The sequence below is a fragment of the Mobula hypostoma genome, chromosome 19 (genome assembly GCF_963921235.1).
Source record: "Mobula hypostoma chromosome 19, sMobHyp1.1, whole genome shotgun sequence".
NCBI classification, from domain to species: domain Eukaryota; kingdom Metazoa; phylum Chordata; class Chondrichthyes; order Myliobatiformes; family Myliobatidae; genus Mobula; species Mobula hypostoma.
Window position 1 is genome coordinate 64,884,953 of NC_086115.1, and position 12,583 is coordinate 64,897,535.

Here is a 12,583-nt window from a genome sequence, read left to right on the forward strand (position 1 = left end):
AGGGGACTAAGAGGACAGCCTTGTCGAGTACCACGAAAGAGAGGAAAAAAAGGTGAGTTTAAGGAGTTAGTACGAACCGAGGCTACAGGGGAGTGATATAACAGTTTAATCCAGGATATAAATTTCAAGCTAAAATTAAACATTTCAAGCACCTTAAATAAATAAGGCCATTCTACTCTATCAAAAGCTTTCTCGGCATCTAAAGAAATAACACACTCAGGAACATTTTGTGAGGGAGTATAAACGATATTTAACAATGTACGAATATTATAAAAAGAGTAACGACCTTTAATAAAACCCGTTTGGTCTTCCGAAATAATAGAAGGAAGTACTTTTTCTAGTCTATTTGCTAATAACTTAGAAAAAACTTTAGAATCAACATTTAATAAAGATATTGGTCTATAAGATGCACATTGAGCAGGGTCTTTATCCTTCTTTAGTATTAAAGAAATTGATGCTCTATTAAAAGATTCCGGAAGTTTACCAAGTTTCAAAGAAGCCTCAAAAACCTTATAGAGCCAAGGAATCAATAAAGAAGCAAAACATTTATAAAATTCAACGGTAAACCCATCAGGGCCAGGAGCTTTCCCCAGATTCATAGAAAAAATAACATTCTTAATCTCATCCATTGTAATGGAAGTATCTAATAAAGAAGACATATCCTGTGAAATCTGAGGGAAGTCTAACTTATCTAAAAAATCATTCATATATTTAGAATCTCGAGGAGACTCTGATTGATATAAAGAAGAATAAAAATCACAAAAGGTTTGATTAATCCCCACATGATCCAATATCAATCGATCATTTTGGTTATAAATCTGATTGATTTGAGATTTAACATAATTAGATTTCAATTGATTAGCCAGCAGCTTGCCAATTTTATCACTGTGAACATAAAAATCACTTCTTGTTTTCTTTAATTGGTTTACAATCGAGGACGAGAGTAGTAAACTGTGTTCCATTTGAAGTTCAGTTCTTTGTTTGTATAGCTCCTCAGAAGGAGCCATAACATATTTCTTATCAATTTCTTTAATCTTGTCCACAATTGCCATCTCCTCCTGCTTCTGTTTCTTCCTCAAAGCAACGGAATACGAAATAATCTGACCCCGAATATAGGCTTTAAAAGTGTCCCAAAGAGTGTTAACCGAAATATCTTCTGTATGGTTAATTGTAAAAAAAAGCTCAATCTGTTCAGCAAACAAGTCTTACTGATGGCTACAATGTCATAATTTCATCGACTGATCCATGCCCCACGCTCATCCACCTTCCTTACAATATTTGCATTGAAATGTATGCAGCTCAGAACATTAGTCTCACCATGCTCAACCTTTTGATATACTTAATACTTTATACTTAATACTTCATACTTTATTGTCGCCAAACAATTGGTACTAGAATGTACAATCATCACAGCGATATTTGAATCTGTGCTTCACACTCCCTGGATTACAAATATTAAATATTAAAAATGTTAAAAATAGTTAAAATTAGTAAATATTAAAAATTTAAATTATAAATCATAAACAGAAAATAGAAAAATGGGAAGTAAGGTAGTGCAAAAAAACTGAGAGGCAGGTCCGGATATTTGGAGGGTACGGCCCAGATCAGGGTCAGGATCCATTCAGCAGTCTTATCGCAGTTGGAAAGAAGCTGTCCCCAAATCTGGCCGTATGAGTCTTCAAGCTCCTGAACTTCTCCTGGAGGGAAGAGGGATGAAAAGTGTGTTGGCTGAGTGGGTCGTGTCCTTGATTATCCTGACAGCACTCCTCCAACAGCGTGCGGTGTAAAGTGAGTCCACGGATGGAAGATTGCTTTCTGTGATGTGCTTCGCCGTCTTCACTATCTTCTGCAGCTTCTTTCGGTCTTGGACAGGACAACTTTCATACCAGGTTGTGATGCACCCTAGAAGAATGTTTTCTGTGGTGCATCTATAACAATTAGTGAGGGTTTTAGGGGACAGGCCAAATTTCTTTAGTTTTCTCAGGAAGTAAAGGTACTGGTGGGCCTTCTTGGCAGTGAACTCTGCTTGATTGGACCAAGTCAGGTCATTTGTGATAGTGACCCCGAGGAACTTACAGCTTTTGACCTGTTCCACTTGCGCAGCACTGGTGTAAATTGGGTCGTGCGGTCCACTACTTCTTCAGAAGTCAACAACCAATTCCTTCGTCTTGCTGACATTGAGGGATAGGTTATTGTCTTCGCACCATGGCCACCAGGTTCTTAATTTCCTCTCTGTATTCAAAATCATCATTACCCGAGATATGGCCTACAATTGTTGTGTCATCAGCAAACTTATATATTGAGTTTGATGGAAGCTTGGCTACACAATCATGGGTGTACAGTGAGTACAGCAGGGGGCTGAATACACAGCCCTGTGGGGCACCGGTGCTCAGAGTGATTGTAGAGGAGAGCTTGTCCCTCTTGTGAGGAAGTTGAAGATCCAGCTGCGGATCTGGGTGCTAAGGCCCAGGTTCTGGAGCTTAGGAATCAGTATATTTGGAATGATGGTATTAAAGGCAGAGTTGTAGTCAATGAAAAGGAGCCTTACATATGCGTCTTTATTCTCCAGGTGTTCTAAGGAGGAATGTAGGTCCAGAGAGATGGCATCTGCCGTTGACCTGTTGTTCCGGTAGGCGAATTGCAAAGCATCGAGGTTGACCGGTAGGCTGTGGTTGAGGTGTGCCATAACCAATCTCTTGAAGCACTTCATAGCAATTGATGTCAGAGCCACAGGTCAATAGTCGTTCAGGCATGCCACCTTGCTCTTCTTCAGCACTGGGATTATCGTTGATTCCTGACGTAATATGCAGGCTTAATAACAACTTTTTCACAAGCACTCCACTACCTGTTCTGGGACTCTGGTTCCCATTCCCCTGCAACTCTAGTTTAACATCCCCTCACCCACTCTGTGCAGAACTCACAAACCTTCCCACGAGGAAATTAGTCCCTCTCCAGTTCAGCTGCAAATGATTTCTTCTATACAGGTCCCATCTTCCCTATAAGAGAGCCCAATGATCCAAAAATCTGAAGCCTTCCCTCCTGAACCAACTCTTTAGCCATGTGTTAAACTGAATGATCTTCTTATTTCTGACCTCACTCATATGTGGCATGGGTAGCAATCCTGAGAATACAACCCTAGAGGTCCTGCCTTTTAACTTAACACCTACACCCCTGATCTCACTTTGAAGGACTTTGACACCACTCCTACCCAGGTACGACGTGGACCATGACCTCTGGCTGCTCACCTTCCCACTTAAGGATGTTGAGGACTTGATGCTTCAGTATTCACTACAGAAAAGGACCTTGGCGATTGTAGGGTTGAAAAGCTTGAGCATATAGACATTAAGAAAGAGGATGTGCTGGAGCTTTTCGAAAGCATCAAGTTGGATAAGTCTCCAGGACCATACGAAATGTACCCCAGGCCACTGTGGGAGGTGAGGGAGGAAATTGCTGGCAATGATCTTTGCATCATCAATGGGGAGGGGAGAAGCTCGGGAGGATTGGAGGGTTGTGGATGGTGTTCCCTTATTCAAGAAAGGGAGTAGAGATAGCCTCGGAAATTACAGATCACTGAGTCTTACTTCAGTAGTTGGTAAGTTGATGGAAAAGATCCTGAGAGCAGGAGTTATGAATGTTTGGAGAGGCATAATATGATTAGGAATAGTCAGCATGGCTTTGTCATAGGCAGGTCGTGCCTTACGAGCCTGACTGAATTTTTTGCCGCTGCGACTAAACACGTGGACATCCCGATTTCCCTCAGGATCAATAAAGTATGACTATGACTATGAAGGTAAAGCAGTCGATGTAGTGTATATGGATTTCAGCACGGCATTTGATAGGGTACCCCATGCAAGGCTTATTGAGCAAGGAGGCATGGGATTCAAGGGGATCTTGCTTTGAGGATTCAGAATTGGCTTGCCCAGAAGGTTGTAGATTCTGCATGGAGGTAGGTGACCAGTGGTGTGCCTCAGGGATCTGGTCTGGGACCCCTTCTCTTCATGATTTTTATAAATGACCTGGATGAGGAAGTGGAGGGATGGGTTAGTAAATTTGCTGATGACACAAAGGTTGGGGGTGTTGTGGACAGTGTGGAGGGCTGTCAGAGGTTACAGTGGGACATCGATAGGATGTAAAACTGGGCTGAGAAGTGGCAGATGAAGTTCAACCCAGATAAGTGTGAGGTGGTTCATTTTGGTAAGTCAAATATGATGGCAGAATATAGTACTAATGGTAAGACTCTTGGCAGTGTGGAGGATCACCAGGATCTTGGAATCCAAGTCCATAGGACACGCAAAGCTGCTGTGCAGATTGATTGTGTGATTAAGAAGGCATACGGTGCATTGGTTTTCACCAACAGTGGGACTGAGCTTAAGACCAGAGAGGTAATGTTGCAGCTATATAGGACCCTGGTCAGACTCCACTTGGAGTACTGTGCTCAGTTCTGGTCGTCTCACCACAGGAAAGATGTGGAAACTATAGAAAGGGTGCAGAGGAGATTTACAAGGATGTTACCTGGATCGGGGAGCATGCCTTACGAGAATAGGTGAGTGAACTTGGCCTTTTCTCCTTGGAGCGGCGGAGGATGAGAAGTGACCTGATAGAGGTGTATAACGTGATGAGAGGCATTGTGTGGACAGTCAGAGGCTTTTTCCCAGGGCTGAAATGGCTAACACGAGAGGGCACATTTTTAAAGTGCTTGTAAGTAGGTACAGAGGAGATGTCAGGGTTAGGTTTTTTACGCAGAGAGTGGTGAGTGCATGGAATGAACTGCCAGTGACGGTGGTGGAGGCGGATACGATAGGGTCTTTGAAGAGACTCCAGGATAGGTACATGGAGCTTAGAAAAATAGAGGGCTATGGGTAACCCTAAGAAATTTATAAAGTAAGTACATGTTCGGCACAGCATTGTGGGCCGAAGGGCCTGTATTGTGCTGTAGGTTATCTACATTTCTATCCCAGATGTCCCTGACCCTGGCACCGGGAGGCAACATTCCAGTTAGGAATCTCATTCTCATCCACAGAACCTACTTTCTGAACCCTTAACCAACGAATCCCTTCAGCTACAGTTCAGCTCTTCTCCCCACCTTCCCTTCTGAACCAAAGAGCCAGATTCAGTGCAAGACCTCACTGCGGTGGCTTTCCTCTGCTAGGTCATTGCCTCCTCCCCCAACAGTATCCAAAGTGTTGTTGAGGGGAATAGTCACAGGGGTACACAGACTACAGAAGAGTACAGAACAGGAACAAGCCATTCGACCCACAATGTTGTGCCGAGCCAGCTAAAAGCAAATCATAAACACACAAACAGTAATCCCTCCTGCCCACGCCATGTCCATATTCCTTACATCTATGTGCCTATCCAAAAAAAGCCCCTCATGTACTTGCTTTACCACCATTAACACTACATAACGTTAATGAACAGAGGAACTGTGGATTCAGGAACATCATTCTCTGAAAGAAGCAACACAGTTTGATATGGGATATGGAACACAACTCTCAATAGAGTAATGGAGAGAGTACAACAAAGTTGCCAATGAAGGGCAGGACATGGGGTTGTTCAAATAGGAAAGTACAGGGCAAGGCCCAGGGTAGCAGTCCCCAGCGGATGAATAGAGAGAAGAACATGGTACAATTCTGAATGGCCAATGGAGAGCAGAAAAGTGGACAGTTCCCAATAGACGAATGGAGGACAAGAGCACAGGTTAGCTCCCATTGAAGGAATGGAGAGGGCATGTGCAGGGTAGTTTTAGTAGAGGAATGGAGGGTAAAGTACATGGGAGTGGCCTATGAATGAGTGGAGGGCAAAGCACAGAATGGTTCCTAGCGAAGGACAAGGTATAGGGTAATTCCCAGTGGCCGTGTGAGGGTCAGAAGTTGTTCATTCCCTGGTGACACCACTCTCTATTACCAATACAAGACATTCTGCAAATGCTGGAATCTTAAGCAACACACATAAAATGCTGGAAGGAACAGAAAGTCGGTTCGGGGAATAAACAATCGACGTTACGGGCCCTGTATTCTCCTTCACAGATGCTGTTTGATGCTGAATTCCTCCAGCATTGTACGTATGTTACTCCAGATTGCATTACTTTGACTTTTCGTAATCCGCGTGAACTTGCAATCTATGTACACGATAAATCATTAATACTGGCCACCTTCATCCCAGATACTGCTGATGGATTTGATGTTACCTCACCACCGCGGTGCCGCGGTCAGGACTCCCTCCCGAAAATTAAAATGGCGCCTGCAGCCGCTGAGCTGCAGCCGGAACGCGGTAGCAGAGTGAGGAGTTCCGCCGGAAAGGTTACAGAGTAGCAAACGTGCGGCTCCACCGGACAGAATATCGGGCGGCACCCAGGTACTGTGCAAAATCAACTTTGTGGATACATGTCAGGATCAAAACCAGGTTTAATATCATGTGTTCGTTTCGCTACTGTTTTACTCTGTAAATCTCAGCAGCCACTTAACTTAATGTCGCAGTTTACCGTTCAATGTCCTATGGCCGTATGTAGATTTTTTGCGGGATGAAGTCGGTGGGTAGTGACCTTTTGGAAACTGGAGGTCAGTCTCCCCCCCCCCCCACTTCTGGGGAGGAGATTGTGTGGAAGGCGGAGTACACCGGGGGGGGGGGTCAAGGCGAGGTATGCGTGGGGTTGAGGCTACTAATTATGGGGTCTTGTGGGGGTAAGACTTAAAATAATGTCAGTAATTTTGAGTGTGAAACCTTTCTGGGATTTTTGTAAAAGGAAACTCCTCGTTCACGATTTTTGCCCTTGTGCGTATCTATATTAATTATTCCATCAATGGCATTTAACTGACTAGATCCCAAAGCCTGAAATTCCCTCCCAAACTCTTTATCTTTTTTTCTTTGTCAAACTTTTGAGAACGTCTTTGGTTATCTTTAACCTCAGTGATTCAGAATCAAATTTTGGTTGTAAATGTTGATGATGAGATGTGTTGACCCTGTAAAGTGATCGTATGAATGCAAGCAATTTTTTAAAAATGAAGCAGCTATTTTTGCTGTTGAAAGTAGCAAGTGCACAGAATGTATTCTGATGGAAAACTTCAATTTTCATCAACAACTATGCTTTAGCAGCACATCACAGAAACTGTCTAAATCCGGAAAGACACAGCCGCTACATGGAGTTTGTAGCAAATGTTGAGCAAACTACACAAAGGATAAATCCTCTTAATCTCATCTGTCTACAATAAAGGATCCCAACCTAGGGTCCATGGACCCCTTGGTTAATGGTAAGGCTGCATACCATAAGACCATAAGACAAAGGAGCAGAAGTAGGCCATTTGGCCCATCGAGTCTGCTCCGCCATTTTATCATGAGCTGATCCATTTTATCCTATTTAGTTCCACTGCCCCGCCTTCTCACCATATCCTTTGATGCCCTGGCTACTCAGATACCTATCAATCTCTGCCTTAAATACACCCAATGACTTGGCCTCCACTGCTGTCCGTGGCAACAAATTCCATAGATTCACCACCCTTTGACTAAAAAAATTTCTTCGCATTTCTGTTCTGAAAGGGCGCCCTTCAATCCTGAAGTCATGCCCTCTCGTACTAGACTCCCCCATCATGGGAAACAACTTTGCCACATCCACTCTGTCCATGCCTTTTAACATTCGAAATGTTTCTATGAGGTCTCCCCTCATTCTTCTAAACTCCAAGGAATACAGTCCAAGAGCGGACAAACGTTCCTCATATGTTAACGCTGTCATTCCCAGAATCATTCTAGTGAATCTTCTCTGTACCCTCTCCAACGTCAGCACATCCTTTCTTAAATAAAGAGACCAAAACTGCCCACAGTACTCCAAGTGCGGTCTCACCAGCGCCTTATAGAGCCTCAACATCACATCCCTGCTCCTATACTCTATTCTTCTAGAAATGAATGTCAACATTGCATTCGCCTTCTTCACTACTGACTCAACCTGGAGGTTAACTTTAAGGGAATCCTGTACGAGGACTCCCAAGTCCCGATTGCATCTCAGAGCTTTGAATTCTTTCCCCATTTAAATAATAGTCTGCCCGTTTATTTTTTCTGCCAAAGTGCATAACCATACACTTTCCAACATTGTTCTTCATTTGCCACTTCTCTGCCCATTCTTCCAATCTATCCAAGTCTCTCTGCAGACTCTCTGTTTCCTCAGCACTACCGGCCCTTCCACCCTATCTTCGTATCGTCAGCAAACTTAGCCACAAAGCCCTCTATTCCATAATCCAAATCGGTAATGTACAATGTAAAAAGAAGCGGCCCCAACACTGATCCCTGTGGAACACCACTGGTAACCGGCAGCCAACCAGAATAGGATCCCTTTATTCCCACTCTCTGTTTCCTGCCAATCAGCCAATGCTCTATCCATGTATGTAACTTTCCTGTAATTCCATGGGCTCTTATCTTGTTAAGTAGCCTCATGTGTGGCACCTTGTCAAAGGCCTTCTGAAAATCCAAATATACAACATCCACTGCATCTCCCTTGTCTAGCCTACTGGTAATTTCCTCAAAAAATTGTAATAGGTTTGTCAGGCAGGATTTTCCTTTAAGGAATCCATGCTGAGTTCTGCCTATCTTGTCATATGCCTCCAGGTACTCTGTAACCTCATCCTTGACAATCGACTCCAACAACTTCCCAACCACCGACGTCAAGCTAACAGGTCTATAATTTCCTTTTCGCTTCCTTGCTCCCTTCTTAAATAGCGGAGTGACATTTGCAATCTTCCAGTCTTCCAGAACCATGCCAGAATCTTATCGACTTTTGAAAGATCATCGCTAATGCCTCCGCAGTCTCCACAGCTACTTCCTTCAGAACACGAGGGTGCATTCCATCTGGTCCAGGAGATTTATCGACCATTAGCCTATTCAGCTGAGTACTTTCTCTGTCGTAATAGTAACTGCGCACACTTCTCTTCCCTGCCACCCTTGAGTGTCCGGTATCCTGCTGTCTTCCTCAGTGAAGACAGATGCAAAATACTTGTTCAGTTCCTCTGCCATCTCCTCATCTCCCATTACAATTTCTCCAGTATCATTTTCTATCGGTCCTATATCTACTCTCACCTGTCTTTTACTCTTTATATATTTGGAAAAACTTTTAGTACCCTCTTTGATATTATTTGCTAGTTTCCTTTCATAGTTAATCTTTTCTCTCTTAATAACCTTCTTGGTTTCCTTTTGTAAAAAACAGGTTGGAAACCCTGGTCTATATATTATTGAGAAGCTGCCAGTTCTACTAATATAGACAGTTGTCCAAATATGTCTTACTTGCAAATACCATCTGATTAATTGTCATCGATCTATACTTGCTCATTATCCTGGAGTGTTGTTAGTGGTTACATGGGCATAAATACCTTGCTTTCTGACGCCTGGTTGGAGCTTTGCCAGGACTGGCCAGTTCCAGATTTGTGTAGATTATCAATCATCGCAGCCCAGGAATTCCTCAAGGCGGTGACTGACTTCAGAATCAGGTTTAATATCACCAGCCTAAGTCATAAAATTTGTTGGTTTGGAGCAGCAGTACATTGCAATATAGAAACATAGAAAACCTACAGCACAATACAGGCCCTTCGGCCCACAAAGTTGTGCCAAACATGTCCCTACCTTAGAAACTACTAGGCTTACCCATAGCCCTCTATTTTCCTAAGTTCCATGTACCTATCCAAAAGTCTCTTAAAAGACCCTATCGTATCCGCCTCCACCACCGTTGCCGGCAGCCCATTCTACGCACTTACCACTCTCTGCGTAAAAAACTTACCCCAACATCTCCTCTGTACCTACTCCCTGGCACCTTAAACCTGTGTCCTCCTGTGGAATCCATTTCAGCCCTGGGAGAAAGCCTCTGACTATCCACACAATCAATGACTCTCATCATCTTATACACCTCTATCAGGTCACCTGTCATCCTCCGTTGCTCCAAGGAGAAAAGGCGGAGTTCACTCAACCTGTTTTCATAAGGCATGCTCCCCAATCCAGGCAACATCCTTATAAATCTTCTCTGCATCCTTTCTATGGCTCCCACATCCTTCCTGTAGTAAGGTGACCAGAACTGAGCACAGTACTCCAAGTGGGGTCTGACCAGGGTCCTATGTAGCTGCAACATTACTTCTCGGCTCCTAAATTCAATTCCACGATTGATGAAGGCCAAAATACGGTATGCCTTCTTAACCACAGAGACACCTGTGCAGCTGCTTTGAGTGTCCTATGGACTCGGATCCCAAGATCCCTCTGATCCTTCATATTGCCAAGAGTCTTACCATTAATACTATATTCTGCCACCATATTTGACCTACCAAAATGAACCACTTCACACTTATCTGGGTTGAACTCTATCTGCCACTTCTCAGCCCAGTTTTGCATCCTATCAATGTCCCGCTGTAACCTCTGACAGCCCTCCACACTATCCACACCTCCAACCATTGTGTCATCAGCAAACTTATTAACCCATCCCTCCACTTTCTCATCCAGGTCATTTATAAAAATCACGAAGGGTAAGGGTTCCAGAACAGAACCCTGAGGCACACCACTGCTCACCGACCTCCATGCAGAATATGACCCATCTACAACCACTCATTGCCTACTGTGGGCCCATGCCTCCTTATTTTCTCAATAAGCCTTGCAAGGGGTACCTTATCAAATGTCTTTCTGAAATCCATATACACTATGTCTACTGCTCTTCCTTCATCAATGTGTCCAAAGAGGATGTTGTAACTCTGGAAATGTACTCCAATGACAGAGTGACTGAGTAACTGTACGCCAATGAGGTGTGACCATGAAACTGCTTTCTTTGGGAAGTCTCTCTCCATGCAAGTGCAAACTAGTAATCCATTTCTATTTAAGGAACCTTAAGTCTTTCTGAGCTAGCTCCTATGGGACAGAACCTCAGGGTAAGTCAGTGAACACAGACTTCACCCTTCCAATTGTCAGCTTTACTAGCAATCCTGCAAAGATTCAAAGATCATCGCCAGAGGCTCAGCAATCTCCTCCCTCGCCTCCCACAGTAGCCTGGGGTACATCTCATCCGTTCCCGGCGACTTATCCAACTTGATGCTTTCCAACAGCTCCAGCATATCCTCTTTCTTAATACCTACATGCTCAAGCTTTTCAGTCTTCTGCAAGTCAGCACTACAATCACTAAGATCCTTTTCCATAATGAATACTGAAGTAAAGTATTTATTAAGTACCTCTGCTATTTCCTCCGGTTCTATACACACTTCCGCACTGTCACACTTGATAGGTCCTATTCTTTCACATCTTATCCTCTTGCTCTTCACGTACTTGCAGAATGCCTTGGGGTTTTCCTTAATCCTGCTCGCCAAGGCCTTCTCATGGCCCCTTCTGGCTCTCCTAATTTCTTTTTTAAGCTCCTTCTTGTTAGCCTTATAATCTTCTAGATCTCTAACATTACCTAGTTCTCTGAACTTTTTGTAAGCTTTTCTTCCTGACTAGATTTATTACAGCCTTTGTACATAACAGTTCCTGTACCCTACCATAACTTCCCTGTCTCAATGAAACGTACCTATGCAGAACTCCACACAAATATCCCCTGAACATTTGCCACATTTCTTCCGTATTTTTCCCTGAGAACATCTGTTCCCGTTTTAAGCTTCCAATTTCCTGCCTGATAGCTTCATAAATCCCCTTACTCCAATTAAACGTTTTCTAACTTGTCTGTTCCTATCTCTCTCCAATGTTATTGTAAAGGAGATAGAATGACTATCTCCAAAATGCTCTCCCACTGAGAGATCTGACACCTGACGAGGTTTATTTCCCAATACCAAATCAAGTACAGTCTTTCCTCTTGTAGGCTTATCCACATATTGTGTCAAGAAACCTTCCTGAACACACCTAACAAACTCCACCCCATCTAAACCCCTTGTCTCGGGAGATGCCAAATGATATTTGGGAAATTAAAATCTCCCATCATGACAACTCTTATTATTACACCTTTCCAGGATCTGTTTCCCTATGTGCTCCTCGATATCCCTGTTACTATTGGGCAGCCTATAAAAAAACACCCAGTAAAGTTATTGACCCCTTCCTGTTCCTAACCTCCACCCACAGAAACTCCGTAGACAATCCCTCCATTACGTCCACCTTTTCTGCAGCCGTGACACTATCTCTGATCAACAGTGCCACGCCCCCACCTCTTTTGCCTCCCTCCCTGTCCCTGTCCTTTCTGAAACATCTAAAACCCAGCACTTGAAGTAACCATTCCTGCCCCTGAGCCATCCAAGTCTCTGTGTAATGGCCACCACATCCAAGTACTGATCCACGCTCTAAGCTCATCCGCTTTGTTCATGTGGTACACCATGTATATATGTTGTAACTCGGTTCCCTGTCTGGACACACCCCTCTGCTGACTGCCCCTGTGGCTCCTCCCACAGAGTCCTGTATAAAGCTTTCGCCTTGCCCCTCCCCCTCAGTCCAGGGGCAGACACTCACTGTGGAGGTCGTATTGTACAGCGAATAAAAGCCTTTCAGTATTTTACCAAACCTCAGTCTTTTGGAGTAATTGAAGGTGCTTCAATGTTATTCGCTGTACGTTTTAAAACATGGAACAGGCCCTGAGACCAGAAAAATTAGA

The 12,583-nt window shown here is 43.7% G+C and overlaps 1 protein-coding gene across 7 annotated transcripts in view; it reads right to left on the reverse strand.

Annotated features, from left to right (window-relative positions):
- Window positions 1-6,260, reverse strand: part of fam204a (family with sequence similarity 204 member A) — a 91,123-nt gene extending 84,863 nt beyond the window's left edge. For 2 of the 7 annotated variants that reach the window (XM_063072062.1, XM_063072059.1), the window contains exon 1: window positions 6,188-6,260. The gene's annotated coding sequence lies outside the window, so the exon portion shown is untranslated. Of the gene's footprint in view, window positions 1-6,151 lie in introns of all 7 variants that reach the window. The other 5 variants (XM_063072060.1, XM_063072055.1, XM_063072057.1 and 2 more) reach the window with 4 other exon arrangements.
- Window positions 6,261-12,583: the final 6,323 nt, after the last annotated feature.